The sequence below is a fragment of the Panthera onca genome, chromosome A1, assembly GCF_046562875.1.
Source record: "Panthera onca isolate mPanOnc1 chromosome A1, mPanOnc1 haplotype 2, whole genome shotgun sequence".
Lineage (NCBI taxonomy): Eukaryota > Metazoa > Chordata > Mammalia > Carnivora > Felidae > Panthera > Panthera onca.
Window position 1 is genome coordinate 230,421,964 of NC_138339.1, and position 21,902 is coordinate 230,443,865.

At 50.9% G+C, this 21,902-nt stretch overlaps 1 long non-coding RNA gene across 3 annotated transcripts; it reads left to right on the top strand.

The window, feature by feature from the left end:
• Positions 1-452: 452 nt before the first annotated feature.
• Positions 453-16,934, top strand: LOC132682202 (uncharacterized). Of its 3 annotated transcripts, XR_014137521.1 has the most exons (7): positions 453-571; positions 2,796-2,943; positions 5,975-6,061; positions 6,960-7,303; positions 13,099-13,350; positions 13,550-13,590; positions 16,746-16,934. It is a non-coding gene; the product is annotated as an uncharacterized LOC132682202 (long non-coding RNA). The 3 variants fall into 3 exon arrangements; XR_009611533.3 differs by lacking the exon at positions 13,550-13,590 and having other exon boundaries at positions 454-571; positions 16,746-16,931; XR_014137522.1 differs by lacking the exons at positions 13,099-13,350; positions 13,550-13,590 and having other exon boundaries at positions 455-571; positions 16,746-16,930.
• Positions 16,935-21,902: the final 4,968 nt, after the last annotated feature.

Genomic DNA, 21,902 nt, shown 5'->3' on the forward strand with positions numbered 1-21,902 from the left:
GTGTCCAGGAGTCGGGGTGGGCACCCTCTCCGTGAGGAGTTTGGCGGGGACCGAACGGTGCCCACGAGGGAGCCCTGACGTTCAAGCCAGGGGCGGAGTGGAGGGAGGAGCGCTGCTGGGGCAGGGGCTGCTGCTCCAGAAGGAATGGAAGGAGGTGTGGCACCCCCGGCCCCGCGGGGGCTGCCGGCTCCTACCTCATCCCTGGGCTCTCCCCGCACCTCCGAGCGGATGCGTCACCCTGACGGGGCAGGGCGGGCCGTGGCCAGGGGGCTTCTTCAGCGCCTGGCGGGCCGGAGCCTGTGGGGTCCACCTGGCAGCGACGGCCCCCCGGTTGCCACACAGTGAGGCCGGCCCGGGTGCCCACAGGGAAGCAGGCCGTGCTGGGAAGCGTCACAAACGACCTGAGCGATTCACGGACCCCCTTCTGCGGACTCGGCCCTTGCGCTTTGCCCCGGAAGGAGCGCCTCCCCTGAGATCTCGGCGCGCTCACGGGGCCACTTCAGCGCCTCTGGGCCCTCGTGTACCGTGCGCTCCCGGCGAACGGCAGGGACGGGGACAGGCCGACTCCCAGGTCTCTGACTTCGGTGTCAGAGGGAAAAAGGGTGCCATGCCTCAAAATGGAGCCCACAGGAGGAGGCCGGGCTAGAGGGGGGCGTGAGGAGAGCTGAAGGAGACGAGAGGAGAGCTGAGGGGGGTGAGAGGAGAGCGGAGGGGGGCGAGAGGAGAGCGGAGGGGGGCGTGAGGAGAGCTGAGGGGGACGTGGGGAGAGCTGAGGGGGGCGTGAGGAGAGCGGAGGGGGGCGAGAGGAGAGCAGAGGGGGGCGTGAGGAGAGCTGAGGGACGTGAGGAGAGCTGAGGGGGGCCAGAGGAGAGCGGAGGGGGCGAGAGGAGAGCGGAGGGGGGCGAGAGGAGAGCGGAGGGGGGCGTGAGGAGAGCGGAGCGACGTGAGGAGAGCTGAGGGGGGCCAGAGGAGAGCGGAGGGGGGCGAGAGGAGAGCGGAGTGGGGCGTGAGGAGAGCTGAGGGACGTGAGGAGAGCTGAGGGGGGCCAGAGGAGAGCGGAGGGGGGCGTGAGGAGAGCGGAGGGACGTGAGGAGAGCTGAGGGGGGCGAGAGGAGAGCGGAGGGGGGCGTGAGGAGAGCGGAGGGGGGCGAGAGGAGAGCGGAGGGGGGCGTGAGGAGAGCGGAGGGACGTGAGGAGAGCGGAGGGGGGCGTGAGGAGAGCGGAGGGGGGCGAGAGGAGAGCGGAGGGGGGCGTGAGGAGAGCGGAGGGACGTGAGGAGAGCGGAGGGGGGCGTGAGGAGAGCGGAGGGACGTGAGGAGAGCGGAGGGGGGCGTGAGGAGAGCTGACGGGGGCATGAGGAGAGCTGTGGGACATGAGGAGAGCGGAGGGGGGTGTGGGGGGACCTGAGGGGGGTGTGAGGAGAGCTGAGGGACGTGGGGAGAGCTGAGGGATGTGAGGAGAGCTGAGGGGGGCATGAAGAGAGCTGAGGGACGTGAGGAGAGCTGAGGGGGGCGTGAGGAGAGAGGAGGGGGGCATGAGGAGAGCTGAGGGGGGCGTGAGGAGAGCTGAGGGGGGTTTGGGGGGACCTGAGGGGGGCGTGAGAAGAGCTGAGGGGACGAGAGGAGAGCGGAGGGTGGCCTGAGGAGAGCTGTGGGACATGAGGAGAGCTGAAGGGGGTGTGGGGGGACCTGAGGGGGGTGTGAGGAGAGCTGAGGGGGGCGTGAGGAAACCTGAGGGATGTGAGGAAAGGTGAGGAGGGCGTGGGGGAGAGCTGAGGGGGACATGAGGAGAGCTGAGGGGGATGTGAGGAGAGCTGAGGGGGGCGTGACGAAAGCTGATGGGGACGAAAGAGAGCTGAGGGGGATGAGAGGAGAGCTGAGGGGGGCATGAGGGGACCTGAGGGGGGTGTGAGGAGAGCTGAGGGGGACGAAAGGAGAGCTGAGGGGGACGTGAGAAGAGCTGAGGGGGATGTGAGGAGAGCTGAGGGGGGTGTGGGGGGACCTGAGGGGGGCACGAGGGGACCTGAGGGGGGCGTGAGGAGAGCTGGGGGACATGAGGAGGAGAAGAGCCTCAGACTCCTCTCCTTGGTTGCCCAAACTGGCTGTGACATCCTGACCTCTCTTTTTAATGTTTATTTATTCTTAGAGAGAGAGAGAGAGAGAGAGAGAGACAGACAGAGCATGAGCCGGGGAGGGGCGCGGGGCTCAAACTCAAGAACCATGAGATCATGACCTGAGCCAAAGTCTGACATTTAACCGACTGAGCCACCCAGGCACCCCTGACCTCTCCATTTAAAAGCAAGTGAAGATTTATTAGCTTATGTAAGAAATGAGGAGCCCTGTCAGGAACATGGTCTGTGTGGGCTTCAGCTTGGGGTTGTTCTCAGTGGCCCAACAGACCCCTTTGTAGGCTCGTTTCCGGGGGCTGGTGGCAGCCCCCGCCCTTCACGTGCCCTCCCCCCAACACTATGAAACAAAGCAAAGCCAGGACTGGCCGCGTGTGGATTTCCACTTCCAACCCTGTTATTCCGAAGAGGTCTTTGTGTCATACAACAGTTTCTGTGAGGAACGGGGTTTGAAATCCACTCTTGGCTAAAACTCTGGATAGCACGTGAAAGGGAAAAGAGTCAATGCTTGGCTGCACTTGAGATTCAGGAAGGTCCCAAGTAGGAAACAGGTGGAGGCAATGGGGCAAGGACCGGGAGACACCACATGGACAGAAGGGAGCACCCAGGATGCTCGGGGTTCGTTCTGGTTTTCATGCTCGTGGCTGAAACAGGTGCTTCTGATTTCCAGGGCCTGTGTCCTCAGTGGGACAAAAGATACGTATGTTAAGGCTGACCTGGGTCGAACAAGGAGAAACCCAACTTCCTTTGATCCACAGGACGCTCACCGCTGGACCTCTGCCTGCAGGCTCTCGTGGGACGCATACATGTCACTAGAGGTAATTTAGGGTTCCAGTTTACTGCTCACTTTCCTAAGTTTACGTGTGGGAGAACGTTCTGCAAACGCAATGTCCGTCATTTCCTTACATTTGCTACAACCGCTCTGCTCTCAGAAATCACTAGTGAACTTTCTGGGGCTAAGTCGAGTGATCTTTCGGGCCTCCTCTCTGCTGGTGGCCCTGTGGCACTCAGTGTCCCCCATCTGTTGCTCCCCTCTCACTGGCCTGGAAGCCAGCAGTCTGAAATCAGGCTGGGGGTGGGCGCCCCCTCCCTCCAAGGGCTCTGGTGGGGGGCGGGGGGAAGATCCTTCCTTTCCTCTCCCAGCTTCTGGTGGCTCCAGGGGTCCATTGGCTTGTGGCCACATCTCTCTCCCTTTTTCACATCGTCTTTCCCACATGTGTCCCTTGATCTCTTTTACCTCTCTTCAAGGACACTTGTGGTGGCATTTAGGGCCCACCCGAATAATCTGGGGTCATCTCCTCTCATGATACCGAGTTTGATCACATCTGCAAAGACCCACTTCCCAATAAGGTCACATCCACAGGCTCTGGGGATTAGAACTTGCCAGCTCTGGGTGGCCATCATTCAGCCCACTACTGTGCCCCACGGTGGAGGAGAAAAAATATTGCCTATGTCTTTCTTGCAATATTTTCCTGTCTGTGTTACACCAGAGAGAAATCTCCCAGATGAAATGTGCCTGCTTTGTTGTTGTGTAGGAATATGAAGCCGGTAATTAAAATTTGTAAGCCTTTAGAAATACCTCTGATGGTCATAAGGATGTCTGCAAATGACATCTTTCTTCATAACAGTCACCACAACAGGAGGCAGAAATGAAAGGGGAGACTGGAAAGTGTGTTTTGGGATGGGAGGTACGGGAAGGCGTGACACATTGAGCCAGACAAATTATTTCAGACTAGCATCTATAGAATATTCTCTTTGGGATCCTGGAACTGACGGGAAGGGGAGGGCAGGCCCAGGTTTAATCTGAGCAGAAAGGGCAAGAGGTGGTTTGAGGGATGGAGGGTAGAGGCTGGCCTCAGGGAGGGACCTGGGAGTAGTCAGGACTCAGGCAGGACAGAGTGGCTTCCAGGGTTTGGAGGAATATTCCTGTCCCCGTCCTGAATCTCACGGGCATCTGGCCAAGTATCTAGGAGCTGTAGCTGGCCTCCCCTGAGTGAGCGCCTGGAGTGGAGAAAAGACCCCGGTTCCTCTTTGATGGTCCCCTACCTTCTACCAGAGCATCCTGAGAAGACAGACAGATTGTGCTCCCAGGCTCAGCCAAGTGGTGCTACGCTGAGTTGTCCCAAACAGAGGAGAGAAGACAGTGCCGCTATTCTAATACCGCTGGTTAGAGACTGGGGTCCTGACTGGGCTTCACACTCACGGTGGGTCCCTCAGTCCAGAGTCCTCAGCTCCCTGAAACCTGGTGGTAAGACTTGGGCAGGAGAAGGGAAGACCGCTCAGGCTCTGAGCCTGTCATAATCCCAGCTCTGCTTCCTGGAAGAGTCCGTCTGAGGGACTACCAGTCGTCTCGGCTAAAACCAGTCATCTTGGCTAAAACCAGTCGTCTCGGCTAAAACCAGTCGTCTCTGCTAAAACCAGTCGTCTCGGCTAGCAATAAAATGGCCCTTGTTTCCATCTTCCATTATTGCCTGTTGTGGGTCTCCCTCTGGGATCTCACCAGAAGGGGGGGTTACTTCTGGTAACCTCCCCCGAGGTTGGATCCCCTCGAGCCCCTGCTCGAGAATGCCAGGCATCATCAGCATCTCAGATCGAGTCTCATCCTTCCTACCAGCTGCCCACCCCACCTGCTGGTCCACAATGCCTCACGCTGTCCTTTACTTACAAAGGGAAGAGGACAGATGTAGGAATCTAGAGACATCATCGGTCCCAGACCTGGCTCTTGCCACCTTCTTGCTTATTATCCTGAGCAAGTCGCCTCTCTGTTATGGACTGAGTGTTGGTAACACTCCCACATCCATAGGCTGAAGCCCTGGCTGCCCTGTGGGGGTGGTGGGAGGTGCTGCCTTTTGGAGGTGATCGGCTTGATGTGGGGTCAGAGGTAAACAAATCTGCTTAACGATCATGAATCCAGCATTTCCCAAACTTATGTCGGCAAGGACTGGTGGGTAATGGCTGGCTTATCTCCGCTCCCGTTGCGACCGCCAGTGGACAGGTGAGAAAGCAGGATTCTGGCTGCAGAGGTAGGAAGAGTGGGAAGGGGGGAAAGAAGAACCGGGTCAGAAAAAAGGGCAGATGTCTTCCACTGCTTTGCCCCATTTTCTTCCAACAAGTCCAGACCCACTGGAAGTTGCACCTGGAGGTATCTGGAACCCCGCTTGACATGATTTATAAGATAGGGTTTTGTTTTGAACGCCGCTGACTTCATATAATGGCATTATTTCCTCAAGGGATTAGTTAATGGAGGGAACACTGCCCTCAGCAAAACAGCATTAATGCAGAGCTCTCAATTTAAAATAGTACCAAGTAGGCAGGCTAGAACCCTGAGGATTAAACTCGAAATGTTATGGTCCAAAAATAAAGGATTAAAAATGAGTACTTCATTAAAATGGGGAGAGATCCAGTGTTTGAAGGTTTACATAAAGCAGGATGGGAAAGGGGTCCGGCCAAGGTGGGTTGGTTGCTTAGGAGGCTCAAAGATTCCAACACAGAAGGGCAAAATCCGGGGGTGGGGGTGCACACAGTTCCCCCTGCCCTTTGTAGCAGCTGAAGATATTCAGGCTTAAGGGATAAGTAGTAATATACTCTGGCCCATCCGCAAGCTGGTGATAAAGCTGAGAGTGGGTCCTCTCTGTGCCTCTGGAGCCTGGGTTCAGTAGGAAGGAGAAAACTCGGGATTTAAATCCATGTCAGGAAGAAGGGAAGGAAGGAGGGAAGGAGAGAGGGAAGGTGGGGGAAAGGCAGGCAGATAGGCATAGTTTGCTAGTCTGAGGCAGTGGGAATCAATTGTCTAGCTTTCGGAGACACGGAGAGGATTGTTTATCTACTCAGCACCCTCCTCTTCTCCAGGGAACAGTCCTTGGCATCACTGTGGCTCTACGAGACCAGCCATTTTTAAAGGAACCAGGCTGCGGCCCTCACTCGGTCTGAGCCAAGGTAAGTGCCGACTCAAGATATGTCAGCAAGTCCCTTTGCTAGGGATGTGAGACTTAGAACCCCAAGAGAACCTGACGTCAGTCTCTCTGTGGAGTTCAGGCTACAAATTAAACCCAGAGACTGTTGTGGCCATGTTTCCTGCACCGTGGACAGAACTGGTCTGCAGAGAGAGAGACAGACAGAGAGAGAACAGACAATATCACAGGGACAAGGATGGGACGCTAGCCCTGATGGGGTTTTTAAGTTCTTGGTCATAATGTTTCCCATGGTTCTACAAACCAATAAATTTCTCATTTTGCCTAAGCTTGGATTGCCTAACGGGTAGCCAGGAGTCTTCACTGATGTGAGGGTTCTCCACCGGCACCAGCTGGAGGTTCCTGTGTGGTTGGGTCAGAAAAATCCCAGGGAACGATCATGCAACTTAACCGGAAAGAGCAGCCTCTTCCCGGGAGTGGCTGGACATAGACACGTGTGAAATGCCAGTCATGGTGGGGGACGGGACGGGGCTCCTAAAACGTGCCGAGTGAGGATCCAGCATTCTTGGCCAAGGTGGAATAGGGAACAAGGCCACGGGGGCCTTGAGGTCTGGGAGTGGAGGAGTCGGAGAAGTGAAAGAGAAGTAGGCACAGGCTCACCTCTAATTGGGAGTCCAGGGCAAGAGTACAGATGGAGGCTCAGTCTTGAAAAGTTAAATATCAAGTTAACAAAGTGTCCAATAAAATGTTCAGCAGGTGACAAATGTTCTATCCTCCCACCTTGGCGGTGCGTAAGGCCCCAGAAGGCCAGTACGGACGTAAAATTTTGGAGTCCTCGTGGCTCCGTGGTTATGTGACAATGCAGGGAGGGCAGCCCCTGGCTCCCAGCCCCCAGCTCACCCGCTTTCTCCCTCCACCCTTAGCTTCCTCCTGCACCGTGAGGGGCGTGGATGGCACCCCCAGCAGCACGCCCAATGTGTGTCCGCACCCCAGCAAACACCCACCCCTTGGCCCCCTTGCTGGGCTGGGACTGTGTGGTCTCTCCATGGATGGATGAATCCCCGAGGACACTGCATCCATGGCCCTGGACACGGACGCAGGGCCATCTGGGCACGACATCTCCAGGGCCCAGGACCTGCAGCATGGTCCAGAAGGGGGACGCTTCTCCTTCGTCCCGCAGACCCCTTGCCCTACGGGGAGGGGCACGGCCAGGACAGCGCCCCGCTTGCCCCAGTGTGAAGAAGGTCATGGGCTGACCAAAGAGCAGGTGAGCAGTACTGGCAAGTACCGGACTGGAGGGTCAAGAGACTTCCTGTGTTTGCAGTCACGGACTCTGTCCCTTACTGTCCTCATTTGCAAAATGATGGCTTTGGATTAAGGGTGGAGATTTATAGCCCAGTGACTGGGGCCAAACTAAGGTTTGAAGTTGGGATATTTTGGCTTGGGTGCCTTTATGAAAAAAAAAAAAAAATGTAATCTCTCTGAGGACCAGTTTCCTCATCTAACAAGGAGGGATGCACCTTCCCTAGGCTGCTTCAAGGTTAAATGATGCCCATGAAGAGATCAGCCTAGCAAGTGCTCTGTAACTTGTAGTCACATCATTATTCTTTCTCTACCGCTGTTAGGATCTCTGAGGGGGCTGAGAGCTTTCAAATGGCTGCTTTAGAGCCACGCTTGGAAAGGACCCAGCAATTGGCCTTCTGATATTATTCCTGAAACTTGCTCTTCTCTACCCTGAGAGTCTGCGTTGTTGGTTAGAACTTGTGGCCTCTGAATTTTCTTGTGCCGTTTACTTAACTGATAACCATCAGCCGTCATTTAAACTCCCAGAACCTCACTTTCCTTGTTGGTGAAATGGGATAATCCATAGGGGTGTTTTTAGGAATAAAGGAGATAATACGTCCAAGGTCTTAACTGAGGCTTGCCTGGCACAAAACAGACTTTCAAAATTGTTAGTTATTTTTTCTTACCAACAGCGTCCCTTTCCTCTCCATGGTTCCACCCCACCTGGGGGCAGGAGGTGTCGGGGACACCTGGGTCGTGACAGAGCTGCAGCCCATCGGCTCTGTGCTGTCTGCACTCAGTGAAATCGAGGCTTCCAAGGAAGAAAAACCTCGAATCTGACCCGTGGGCTTCACTTCAAGCTCTAATTGTTTTGGGAGGAAGCCCACATTGGCAGACATCATTTCTTGTTTTGTTCTTCTTGGCCCCCGTCGGGCAAAGCTTACTCTGAGTCAGTCAACTGGATTAACTGGGGAAGAAGAATTTGCCAAGAAAAGAGCACCCTGGTCTCTTCAGAGCCCAGACACGGAAACTGCTATGTGATCACTGCTCCTTCTGGGTGGCTTCGCTTCCTTCTTTTTCCCGTGCAGGACAATTTAAATTCAACAAATCCGAGCCGATAATAGGCAAGTCTGGCTTCTCCCGGACAGCCGACATGCAGGCGACCTGGTGGCACCGGAGGGTCTGGTAGATGCCGGGCCACCCCAGCTCAGGCGTTCTCCGGGAAGGCTGGTTCCGCTCCAGCGGCAGCTTGCAGGAAAAGGACCAGATGAGCGTGCGGATTCCTCAGGCACCTGCTGCCTCCCGCTTAACCGGAAGCCCCCCCTTCGGCACGGTGGTCCTTCCCATCACAGCACCGCTTCCATTAGCAAAAACATGCGCATGCTCCTCTCTTCGATTTGACCCTCTATCACCAGCTCTTCTCCCTCCTGCTGAATTTGAAACACCTTGGAAAGCCTTCTACTTCCGCCCCTCAAAATCCTTCCTTCCGTGGTCAAGTCCTTCCCACGGTCACCTCCCCCCAGACTCTGTGCCAGCACATGGAGCTTCTCACACTCCGAGAACTCCTCCACCTTTCTCTCTTGCCCTGGGCCTTGCCTCATGCTCCTCCCTCCCTCCCTCCACCCTGCCTTTCACTTTTAATTGCGGTAAGACTCGAATAACACAAAATTGACCATTTTAGCCTTCGTTAACTGCAGGACAGTTGGGTGGCGTTAAGCCCGTTCACCACCACCCGTGACTGGAGCTCTTGCATCTCGTAAAATGGAAACTCGATCCCCATTAGACAACAGCTCTGTACTCCCCTCTTCCCCCAGCCCCTGCACCCACCGTCCTACTCTCTGTCCCTATGAATCTGACTCCTCTCAGTCCCTCATGTAAGGGCAGTTGTACAGTCTTCGTCCTCCTGGGTCTGGCTGATTTCACTCAGCTGAATGTCCTCAAGGTGCATCCGTGCTGTAGCGGCAATTCCTTTTCTAAAAGTTCTCTTTCAATTGGCTGAGTTCTATTCAACTTTCAGGCCGGGGTGTGAATGCCTTTCCTCCAGGAAGCCCTCCCCTCCATGGGCCCCCCACACTGATGTTCCCACAATGCTGTGCACCCCTGCTGTCAAGGGGCAGCTAAGCGGTGAAGGGTGGGGGAGCCTGGAGACTACCCGCTGCTTCCCTGATTGTGGACTCCTTCGGGTCACAGACTCCCTCCTACTCCCACCGTGTCCCACACAGAGCGGTGCTCAACGAATAGTGCAGCATGAATGCTGAACAAACTCCTTGGAAGTACTCACTGACGACTTTCAGCAAAAATCTCGAGACCAAGCCTGAATGTTCTTGATCTACCAGGGACAGGAGGTACACTCACCTACCCTTTACTGGAGCATGGTTTGTCTCTGTGGGGCTATTCTCTGTCTCTCTACTAGATTCTGTGGCCTCGGGCGGCGCCCCCTCCATGTCTCTGAGAGCCCAAAGGTACCCTTGCCCTCTCTCCGCTCCATGCACAGCCACTGGGTCATCCGCTCGCCTTCCTGGTACCGTGTCTCTGGAGATGATTTCCCAGTCTGCCTCTCCCAGCCTCACTTCGCCCTACACAGCCTGGGAGCCATCTACTCTTGGCCACTTGGCCACCCCTCTCCGTGTAAGTGAACTCCAGCCAGCGTGTGTTTCAGCAAGTTAACACTAGCGCCCGCATTCGGGGCAGGATGCTTGATTCCACGATAATCTGCCCCCAGCCAACAGCTTCTACGTAGCGTCTGGAGCATTTTACAATTACGCTTTCCTTTCTGCGCTCAGACCCGAGCCCTTCTCTGCGGCATGGCCTTTCACAGAGCAGTGGCACCACGCGCCTGCCTCACCACCGAACAGTGATCTGACTTTGGGCAAACTCGAAGCCTCGGTTTCCTTATCCGTAAGTGTGGATAACACGTCGTACCTCTCCAGGATGTTGTGAGGACCAAACAAAATAATTTCGTGATTCCCACCTGACTGTCAGAGGTGGCCCCGGACAGAAGACCCTCAACATTTTTTGGCGTTGAGTAAGGCGTGTGCTATTGGAGAAGGCCGGGCCCCACTCAGAGAATGTAGGTGAGGTAGCGCCAACGCGGGTAGAGCAGTGACAGGATCTTCTCCCTCCTTCTTGCTGCTCGTGGTCTCTCCTTCTTGTCCTCAGTACTACAGCCAAGCTGTCCAGGGAAAGCGTCAGTGTGATTTGTAGGGGAACCCTTGCCGCTCCAAGGCTCACATATAACAGACGCCCTCCTGACGGAACTCGCGGATTGACTGACTCTGTAAACACCTGCCAGATGCCCGCAGCCTCCCAACAATCACATCTGGCAGATGGCACGTCTGCTCCCAATGGTCGAGGGTTGAGTTGTACACTTAACAAGGACCTGCTGTGTGTGTTCCCAGACCTGTTTATGCCAGTGGGACATTTTACTGCAATTATATATTTATTTAAATGAGATGAAAATGTGCCCAAAACCTTGTAAGAACTGAGATGAATTCTTTGGAAAGACTAGAGGAAGGGTGATATTGAATTGAGGATAGATGGGACAACTTTTAAAGCTTGGCGGAAAATTCTAAAAAATCTAGGAGTCCGCTGTGCTCATATTGTTTTGCAAACACCTTCAGGTTCTTGCTGTACTTAAAAAAAGCAAAAAAGGGGCACTTGGGTGGCTCAGACTGTTGTGCGGCTGACTCCACTCAGGTCACGGTCTCACAGATTGTGAGTTCGAGCTCCATGTCAGGCTCTGTGCTGACAGCTCAGAGCCCGGAGCCTGCTTCGGATTCTGTGCCTCCCTCTGTCTCTGCCGCTCTCCCGCTCATGTTCTGTCTCTCTGCTTCAAAAATAAACATTAAAAAAAAAAAAAAAAGCAAAACCTGAAAGTCATATGTAATGGATTTAAGGAAGACTGTGCTGAACTCATCTCTTAGTTGAAGAAAACGCCTTGGCCCAACATCCAAAGATTGGGGAATGGGTGTACATTTCACTGTTGCAAGTTGAAATAAAACATTTACTATACATACGTCGGTTCCCTGCCTTAGAAAACATACATTTTTCAGTAGCCCAACAACCACAGGTGTTGATCCAGTTGGATGAGAGTATTTCCACTGGTTCCCTTCCTGGTTGGGACCTGCGAGGCAGCCCCGCTCTGGCCTCTTTCCTTCACTGTTCACAGCTCCCCCTTTGCATTCCATTCTTGAGGCCAGTCAGCAGAAAAAGGTAGAGAATCAGCTGTGTGTCCAGAGCCAGCTTCCATGCCACCCCACTTGGAGTGGACGGAGCGAGTGTCGGTGGCTTCTTACTGCTGGCTTATGCTGTTTGGAAGCCTTGCCCTGCCCCACACCCATAACAGTCTCCAGGGATAGACTGCAAGGTGTCCCTCAAAGCTCAGATGTTGGAGCCCTAATCCCCAGTGTGATGGTATTTGGACACGGGGTCTTTGGGAGGTAATTAGGGTTGATGAGGTCATAGGATCAGTGCCTTCACAAGAAGAGGAAGAGACATTGTTCGTGTTTCACCCCATGAGGACACGGTGAGAAAGCGGCAACTGCAAGCCAGCAAGAAGGCCCTCACCTGGAACTGGATTGTCCAGAACCTTGATCTCAGACTTCCACCCTCCAGAGCTATGTGAACGAATGCCTGTGGCTTAAGCCGCTCAGTCTGATATTTTGTGACAGCAGCCTGAGCAGACTAATGCTCCCAGGAGGGGAAACTAAAACCCAAGCAGGTTCTGCGAAGGTGAATAAAGAATGACACCGATTCTGCTGCTGCCCACGATGACAGTGACGAAGACGCTGGTGATGTCAAACCCCACGTGTCTGAGGACAGAGGATCCCCTTCCTTTCCCTCTCCGGACCTACACACTGTCACGCTCACCAGCTCGTTGGATCGCAGACCCACGTGGGAGATCTCCATGTGTATAACAGGAAGTTTAAGTGACTTGCCTGAGGTCACACTGTTTTCAAAGACAGACCTGTAACTCTAATCCTAGTCCGTGTCATTTTCTAACTGGCCAAAAATTCTCCCAAGGCCAACTTTAGATTCGTGGCTAAATGATGCCCATGATGGATGGTGTTTCTGTGTGTGATGCTCTCCAATTTTGATAGCATCTGAGGCATGTTCCTATGTGACCCCCTGAAATAGAGATTGCTAGTTGTCTACCAAAAATCCTTTGTTCCTTTCCTCCTTGGTTACAGAACTCTGAACTCCTCTTGCAGCTAGGTGTGGCCCACGTGACTGCATTCTGGCTAACAGGATGTAAGCAGCAGTGTATGGGACCTCCTAGAAAAGTCCATAAAGGTTGCTGATCTGGCTGGGAGGTGCCTCCCCTTTGTCTTGGACCTCTGTTCGCCATGCCTCTGTTTCTTCACACTGTCTGGAAGGTGGGAGGCCCTGGCAGCTATAAGGTGATAGGGAAGACAGAAACCGGAGCCAAGATAGTGGGTAGAAGTATGAAGAAGGGGTCTGGGCTCCTGATGACCTAGAGCCACTGCACCAAGGAACTGGGCATGTCGGGATGGTGTCGTCACTCACACGGCCCCACGGCCTAGATCTAAATCATTCAGGCAGGATGTTAAACTGGTGAGATTTGAATGGTGACCTCATTATATTCACAGGCTGCGGGGCTTAGGGACAAGTGACTCATGCTGATGGCAGAGTAGCCCAGGATGCCTCAGCCAGGAAAGGCTGCCTTACTTCAAGGGGGCCCTCGCTTTGACCTGGCTGTTCCTGTTCGGCTCACCTGCCATTGCAAAATGCATACCATTGATTTATGTCTTGTTTCAGTTCAACTTCAAGGATGGAGTCTTCTGGAGAGCAAGGGTTAGGGGTTTTTTCAGGCTGGAAGAAGGAACACTTGTGGGAATGGGAACCCAGGATCATAATGGTGACAGGGAACAGAGATAGCTTGTCAGTTACATGCATTTTTCTGTGTTGGAACAAGACACAGGCTGGCTGAATCCGTTACAAAACAAGAGCATTTTCCCCCGAGCTTTTACTCAAATTTGAAACCACCAACTCCTATGTGATATTTTCCAGGTGAGTGATTTTCTGCATTCCATCAACTTACTTCAGTTGTGGTTGTGTTTGATATGCTGGTATTCGGGAAGAATCGCTACTGACACCCAGAATCCAATCAACACATTCGGTTTTGCAAAACAGACATTCAGAGAAACATAACATTTTTAGAGCTGGAATAAAACTCACAGATCAGCTAATCCCACCTCTCATTTCACAGATTAATGGAAGTGATTGCTGGAGGTCACGCAACTAATGAAGGTGAATTTAACAACAGAACTCAGGCGACCCTACCTCATAAACACTTTATTCTGCAATTTCACAGTTTGGGGTCCCATCGAATGGCCCACATACACTATATAAGGGCTCAGGTTCTTTCCTTTTGCCCTGTGTATTTCTCCGGGAAAGAATTTGCAGACTGTTTCCTGAGGTACCAGCAGTCAAATTGGACAGAAAAATAAACACAGATGCACCTAATGGTCTACCAGCGAAAACCAAAATCCATCCTGGAACTGACTGCCCCACTCTCTTTCACCCTCAGAGAACCAACATCATGTCAATGATCTGTTTTGATTTCTGAAACTGAGCGGCTTCCTCCCCACCCTGCCTCTTCCTTTTCCTCCTCTTCTCCCTCTTCCTCCTGCCTTGCCCTCCCTCCGCTCCCTTCCTGTTCCTACATTACATTTGCAGTGGGATTTCTCTCTAAGACTGCCTTCCAGCCAAGCACTCGCCTGGCTTCTGAGCACATCAGCATTTTTCCCTTCCTCTCGCCTTCCTCTCTTCCCTCCTCCCTCTGGGCTTTTGTTTTCAAATGGCGGGCCTATCAAAATTAATGAACGCATTTATTTGCTCCGTATCAAATGCACACTGAAATTATTGTATTTCTGAATAGCCCAATGGTGCTGGGTAGACACATTCTGATCTCCTGAGGGCTACCACCGCACCTCTTTGTTACCTTGGGAATGCTTATGAGAACAGGATCGTGGAAATGTGAGAGGCCTCTGACAAGACAGAAGGTTTTCTTGATCTATGCCTGCCCAGTCCCTTTATTTCCTATTTTGAACGTGTTTGGGGCTCTACACAAAAGTCAGCGACGAGGTCATACCGTGTGATCAGTATTCTAGGAGGCTGCCAAGGAAAAACCCGAGACACATTATTTTGCTGGCAGAGCAGGTGTTCTGCTTTGAGTTGTAACATAACCAGTGAGCAATAGCTCATGAAATGACCTTCTTTTCAATTTATTAAAGGGCAAGCATTTCTTGGAAATCCATATATTTTCACTAAGCTCTAAATCAAGACTGCATCTACCAGGGCCCTCTTAAAATCTCTTCCTCCAGTTTTGACTTTCATAGACTGGGGCACTAACCCATTCATTTCTTCCTTTCACTTGGAAGCCAAGCTTCTGTGTGTATTTCTTAATAGAGAGTGTGTGCCGTGGGCTGAATTTGCAGTGTCTGTCCTTCTCAGATGTGACAGCCGGGCTGAGCATGATCCTGGGTCTCCTTACATTCCAAGGCCATGAATAATTGCCTTTTTATCAGTCAAAGGAGGACAAAGTCAAGCGATGCTAGGGGGATGAGCTTCAATCATTCCCACAGATGCACCCACAACCACCCCCTCCCCCACCCTACCTGGTCAGAAGCACGATCTCGGGACACACTTTAAATCTCTATGTTTACTTGTTCTCTGGGTCATCCCCTGACTCTTTCAGTCTGCAGTTTGTATTCCATGCTGATCTGCCTGGAAGCCACAAAATCTGAAAATGCAGGTGAATTGGATGGACCAGGACCAACCTTAGCCTTTTCCTCCACCACATTGTCTCGCTCCTCCTTTCCTTTGTGCATAGCAGCAACATCCCCTTCCACCACTGGGGGAGCAGGCATGCTCTGGGGATCTGTCAAAATTTCATAGGGCACTCTAGGGTGGCTCCGGGAGGCAGGAATGAAAATATCCCAGGGGCTATGCTGCCCAAAGTTTCCTGGAGGAATAGAGACAAATAAGCATAGTACGGAAGCTAACCTATCTTCTAATCAGAGCAAAGCTTACTGCTAAGGTTGTTAGGTCAACCTAATCAAATTTAGTTCTGCTTCTGTGGTTCCGTAAGAAACAACTCCAGGGCAGTTGGCTCTGGAGACTTGAGCCTGGAATGCCTCCTACAGAATGCATCACATGGGTGCATAAGTTACTCAGTACTAAACTAAGGACGGACAGGATAAATTCTAAATAGTTTTAGCACTTGCTTCAAGGAATATCAGCTAGGGAGACAAGCTGACCTGCTGAAATAGGTTCAGAGTCTCTGTACATAGTGAGTCAGGTGAATCTCCTTACTTTAGCCCACTCAGGCTAGGCCCTTCCCTGTGTTCTGAATTGTTCCAACCAAGATATGACCCTATGATAACACATTTTCTTACCAAACTCACTGCATTGAGTCTAGGTGAGCTCTCTAAGTTTAAATGTCTTTAATTTTGCCAATTCTTTGTGAACGTAGGCTGACGTTAAGGTATAGACTGAATTTTGTTTCCTGCAAAACTCACATGTTAAAGCCCCACCCCCCAGTGTAACTATATTTGGAGATAAAGCCTGTATGGAAGTAGTTAAGGTTAAAACGAGCTCATGAGGGTTGGACCCTGATCTGACAGCGATCTGATAAGAAGAGACACCAGAGCCATCTCTCTGCCATGCAAGGATACAATAAGATGGCCCTCTGTAAGCCAGGAAGAGAGTTCTCTCCAGAACCCGACCATGTCAGCACCCTGATCTCAGACTTCCAGTCTCCAGAACCATTCTGATGTAGGAAAACAAATGCCTATTGTTTCAGTCACCTAGTCAACAGTATTTGTTAGGCAGCTTGAGCTGACTAATACACTTGGCCTTAGAGAATATATGTAGCCCTGAACTGAGACTGAGGAGGCAGCCAGGTAGGATATTCCATACCTATGTACGCCCCATCTCTGCTCCAGAGGCACATGGTGCAGTCAAGGGAGGATGAGAGCAGAAACTGTTCTTCTATCAGCTCTAAACTAATGAGATAAAAAGGGAGGAAAGATGCTCCAAAGCTGTTCCAGCATGAAAGGGACATTGAATCAATATGTCAATGCTCCATTAATGATGGTTGGAATATAGAAGGCAGGTCAATCTTCTGAATTATCCTTGGTACCATTCTCTCCCTACCTCCTACCACATCACACCCTCCAAGTTCTCCAGCGCCAGTCCCAGGATATCAAACAAGATACACCGAAAACCATCTTACGGATGATGGGTCTGGGGGAAAGATCAAGATGTTGTAAAGAACAGCCCCACCAGAGTTCAGGTTGTGCCCTCAGCACTGACTCCTTTCAATTCAGTAAGAAAAAAAGGTGGGGGGACACCTGCACCTGGGTGGCTCAGTAGGTTGAGTGTCTGACTCTTGATTTCAGATCAAGTCACAGTCAAGTCAGGTTCGTGGGATCAAACTCCGTATCAGGCTCTGCGCTAAGTGTGAAGACTGCTTAAGATTCTCTCTCTCTCCCTCTGCCCCTCTCACCTGTGCTCTCTCTCTCTCTCTCAAAAAAATTAAAAAATAAATTAAAATTTAAAAAGTAATAAAAAGATTAAATTTACTAAGTGTCTGAACTTAAAGGAAAATACCAGACCAATTCACGGAAGACGATGATCCATTTACAAGAAAAATGAAGACTTCCAATCGCTTCCTTTAGTCCCGTGCAAGCAGTACATACATCTTGTTTTCCCCAACAGTAGGATTCGGGATTACAATCCGGTTTTCCTATTTTGACTAATTCAGAGCTCTTTTGAGAGGGTTGATTTGATCAAAGCAATGGGAAGTATTTTAACTCTTACAAGTTCTTGAACTCTAAAATAGATGGTACTCATGACGTCACAACACTGACATGGGCCGTGCGGAAGGTCACATCTAAATCAAAAGGAAGAACACACCTGAGTACAGTGGGAGAGTTAATCACCACAATGCTAGATGCCGTACAGCAGTTTCATGGGATGGGGTCAGATCCGGATGAGTGTCCAGCAAGGGAGAGGTACCGGTGTGGCAGTCATTGGTTTTGCTACACTAACTGCTAAGTGTTTATTGAGCACCTAACTATGTGAAAGACCCCATGCCAGGTCCAAAGACATATAAAATGGGTCCCTTGCAAGCTGCTTATGCTATGGTTTCCCTCAGTGCTTAGGGTTTGGAAAGCACGCAGGAGTAGACAAGTAATCAAAAGTGATTTGTAAAGTAGCCTGGCAAGTGCTATGCACCCAGTACTTGGAATAGAAGATGGAGGCTAGGCAGGTGGCTCTTACTTCTAAATTCCAATTTCTCTTGCTGTAGCGTTTAAACTTCTGTGGGGAACAGGAAAAGGTGACTAAATGGAAGTCTGTATTTACCTCTATATTGGCCTTCCAGAAACGTGTTCATTGGGATTCTATATAGCCATTTAAATATGTTAGATTCTAAATATGCTGAACGGAGTTAAATGTGCTTTTTTGGAAAGTTGTCTAAGGGATGCAAAGGTAAAAAACAAGTTCTGGAAATTATGTAGTGGGATACAGGTGCCCCTGTATATATATATATATATATATATATATATATATATATATATGCATAGAAACTTTCTGAAAGAAAATTTAGATTTATTCACAGTGTTCCCAGGATGCAGAAATGGCAGGTCAGGTGGTAAAAGAGGTCAGAGTAGCAACTAGTGCTTTTCATTTTCCATTCTTTTGTGCTCTCTGAAGCAATGTTTCCATAAGACAGAATTTCTGGAATACAGATTTCCAAAAATAAAAAATAATGCACATTTATAACCTCATCTACCAAGAGATAACATTTGTGAAAACCTTGGTGTGTGTCTTTCCAGACTTTCAATCTTCCACGTATTTCTTTGTTTTAACAAAGAATCATGCTCTCTTTATTTTTAAGATTCATACTTTAATTTTGTCTTGCGATCTGAATGTTTTCATTTAATAATTTACCGAGAATATTTTTCCTGTGAATACACTTTCATTTACGGCACTGTTCTTCAAAGACTGGATGGTATTCCAGTGTATTTGTTATACCATCATGTACTGAATCAATCCTCCTTATGTTGGATATCTAGGTTGCTTCTAATTATTCTCTTTCTCCCTTACGAACAATGTATTGATTCACCTGATAACTAAATCTTTGTGCGCATGTCTTATTATTTCTTATGGCCAAATGCTTAGAAGTAGGATTGCCGGTTTGAAGCTTTAGATATGTAGAGTCAACTTACCCTTCCGATAGTATACACCAATTTGCTTCCTAGCCAAGAGCATATAGGAGTGCCCATTTTCCTGTATCCTTGCCAAGCTAAAAATATTTGTTTCTAAACCCATCCTTAAAGGGTTTTACAGACCGCCTCCCCCTACCCCCCATCCTCACTGGTACAATTTCATCTTACCAACCAGAATATTAAGTTAAAACTGAAGCTGTGCTCATTATAGTATTTAACATGAAGTGTTTATTGTCTACTCTTGGGGGGCTGCAGCTCGGGTCCCTGCAGGCCATATTCTTTGATGTCATAGACGTGCACAAAACCTTCCTGGTCGGCCACGTAGGCGAAGGCATCTCTTGCTGTCACTGCGATGTTGCTGACCTGTGCTTTGTCTCTGGACTGAAAAACACATGCACATGGTCCATCACACACACACACATTGGGTCCATCATACACACACACACACACACACACACACACACACGGCCCATCACAGACGCACACGGGGCCCATTGCCGATAAAGCTGACTTGTCAGACAATGGCAAGTGGAATGCTGCATCCCATTTGCAGTAAGAACTTATCACTGTGCCTGTGTTAATCTTTCAGCAAGATAGGGTATGCTATATAGATAATCAAGCTAAAAACTTGGAGCCCAGAAGAGTCGCTGTGTTGCACAGTCAGGCTAGTGTCAATAAAGAAAAAAACGGGCGCCTGGGTGGCTCAGCTAGTTAAGCATCTGACTTCAGCTCAGATCACAATCTCACAGTAGTGAGTTCGAGCCCCGCGTCGGGCTCTGTGCTGACAGCTCAGAACCTGGAGCCTGCTTCGGATTCGGTGTCTCCCTCTCTCTCTGCCCCTCCCCTGCTCGCACTCTGTCTTTCTATCTCTCTCAAAAATAAACATTAAAAAAATTTTTTTAAAGAAAAAAAACAACAAACCCCAAGCATGGAAGTTATTTCCAATCGACTGTCCAACTTACAGGAGTGAGGTCTGCAATGGGACGGGCCCCACCAAACAGCCTCCAGAAGGTGACAGAACCTGTGAGGAGGGGAGAGCAGGAAGACCATCAGGGGTGTGCACTTCGCCTGTGCCTCCGAGTCTCCTGAGACTTTGCTGCCAGGCATTGCAGCCTCGTGACACCAGGGGCCTCTTCTTATACCCTTGGCTAGAATTATCTGTGAATATAGGGGAAGGGGGTCCTCTTCGTGGGTTTTGAATCAAAGGGCTCAGTGGCCTTTTCTGTCTCCACTAATCTAGGCAACTTTCCTGATGAGAAGGGCAGATTCGGCTATGGAGGAAAGGTCTGGAAGTTAGAGCTGCGGCAATAATCAGTGTGTGTGTGTGCGCGCGTGTGTGTGTGCACGCACATACATGTGTGTGTAAGTACTTATTTTAAACACACTGTGGGGCCTGTCTAGTCAAAGGGATTCTTGGGCCGGGGGGCTTTTTCGCCTATCAGCCACAATTCTTGAATGTGTTTTACACATGGGTGTTCATGTAGCAAGCCTTTGTGAAGTGGGGACCCCATGGATATCGCTTGCTCTTGGGAGTTCCCTAAATTACTAGGTTGAAGTTTCCTCCTCTTAGGGGCGAGGGGGCTCTGTGATCCCACCAGGCAAAGCAGAAGCCATGGATGCCTCAGTGTGGAGGGTGGAGAGGAGCCTCCAAAGGCATCTGCAGTTTTGGGGCTGGGGCCATGGGTCCAAAGTCCAGAGGACATAGCCTCCCTTACTACCTAACGAGAACGCGAACGACCACCCCGGGATCCGTACACACAACTTGAGCCTCCCCTTTGCAACCGGAACACAGGTGGCTGGCTGTTTTCAACTCATAATTTTAATTAAAATCCTGGAGCTTTGGAGCAGGACTGTGGCCCACTTGTTACATTTTACTAAAGCCTGAGGGTCATGTCATTTGTGTAACATCGCCTTGCTAGTTAGTGGCAGATCTGGATTCAGAAGCTCATCCTCAGACTCTCAGGGGAGCCCTGGCTTCTTCCTCCTAAAACGAGCAGGATACATAGATGATCTACACTTAGGATGCTTTGTTCTTCTTAAGGCTCTTCCGTCAGGCTGCCTGTGCTTACTCGTGGCTCTCCCCTTAAAAGGCTGTGCTTGGTGTTCATTTAGCCTGACTACATGATGTCCTCGGTGACCCACTTCACTTGTAGAGGCCTCTGAGTGGGCAGCTGAGGCGAGGAAACTTGATTTGGAGGAAGTGGGAGTCAGGCCCTCACTCCCTGGGTGATCACCTCCCTGGCTGGCAGGACCGGGGCCAGAGCAGGTAGGGTAAGGGGCTTAGTCAGCCTGGGCTCCAAGGACAGAGCGGCTGGAAGGAGAGATAGCAGAGGTTGTGGAGGGGAGTAGTGAGTGCTTAGGGACCCTCCCTTTCCAGATCCAGGCCTGCAGTGGCCAAATATTAGAAAAGAGCAGCACAGCCCCTGCGGGAAGCTATTCTTACCTTGGGGCCCATTGGTGATTAGGGAAGTGGCCACTGATTCAAACTTGGCTGCTCGAGTCTTCAAGAGGGCAAGACAGGAAACGCTCTGATCTGGGCCTGGTCACCAGGGAGAGTTTGGGTGTGCTCACAGCCCTTTCTCCCACCTTCTTCTGTAGCTCTGCCCCCCAGCACACCCCCTCCTGCACCATGGGCCTGAAGCAGGAGCTGTGCACACAGGGGCATGGACATGCTGGCATCCTCGCTGGTTAAGAACCAACCCAGGTGGGGGCGCCTGGATGGCTCCGTCTGTTGAGCGTCCGACTTCAGCTCGGGTCATGATCTCACAGTCCATGAGTTCGAGCCCTGCATCGGGCTCTGTGCTGACAGCTCAGAGCCTGGAGCCTGCTTCGGATTCTGTGTCTCCCTCTCTCTCTGCCCCTCCCCGCTCATGCTCTGTCTCTCTCTCTCTCTCTCTCTCTCTCTCTCTCTTTCTCTGTCAAAAATAAACATTAAAAAAAATTTTAAATAAAAAGAACCAACCCAGGTAAAGTCAGGTGTGAAGGCAGATGGCCCTGCCATTGCCCAGGACCCTAGGACTTTTGGAGAGAAACAAGGATTTGGGAGGCTTTGCCCAGGACTTTACAGGTGCTTCTCAAGAAGTCCCCACTCCCTAGAAATTCTTGGATTGAAATAATATGAATTAACCATTATGTCACCTCTTACATTTACCAAGGTATAAAACCATGTGAAATCCTATGGTACTGGATTATTAGTCCCTTGGTCAGAGAGAAAGTGGAGACTTAGAAAAGTCAAAAGCCTTGCTCAAGTCCAAAAATATGTCCATTCTTTCATTCACTTGTTTTTGATCAACATGTGTTAAATCTCTGGTACAGCCCCGACAT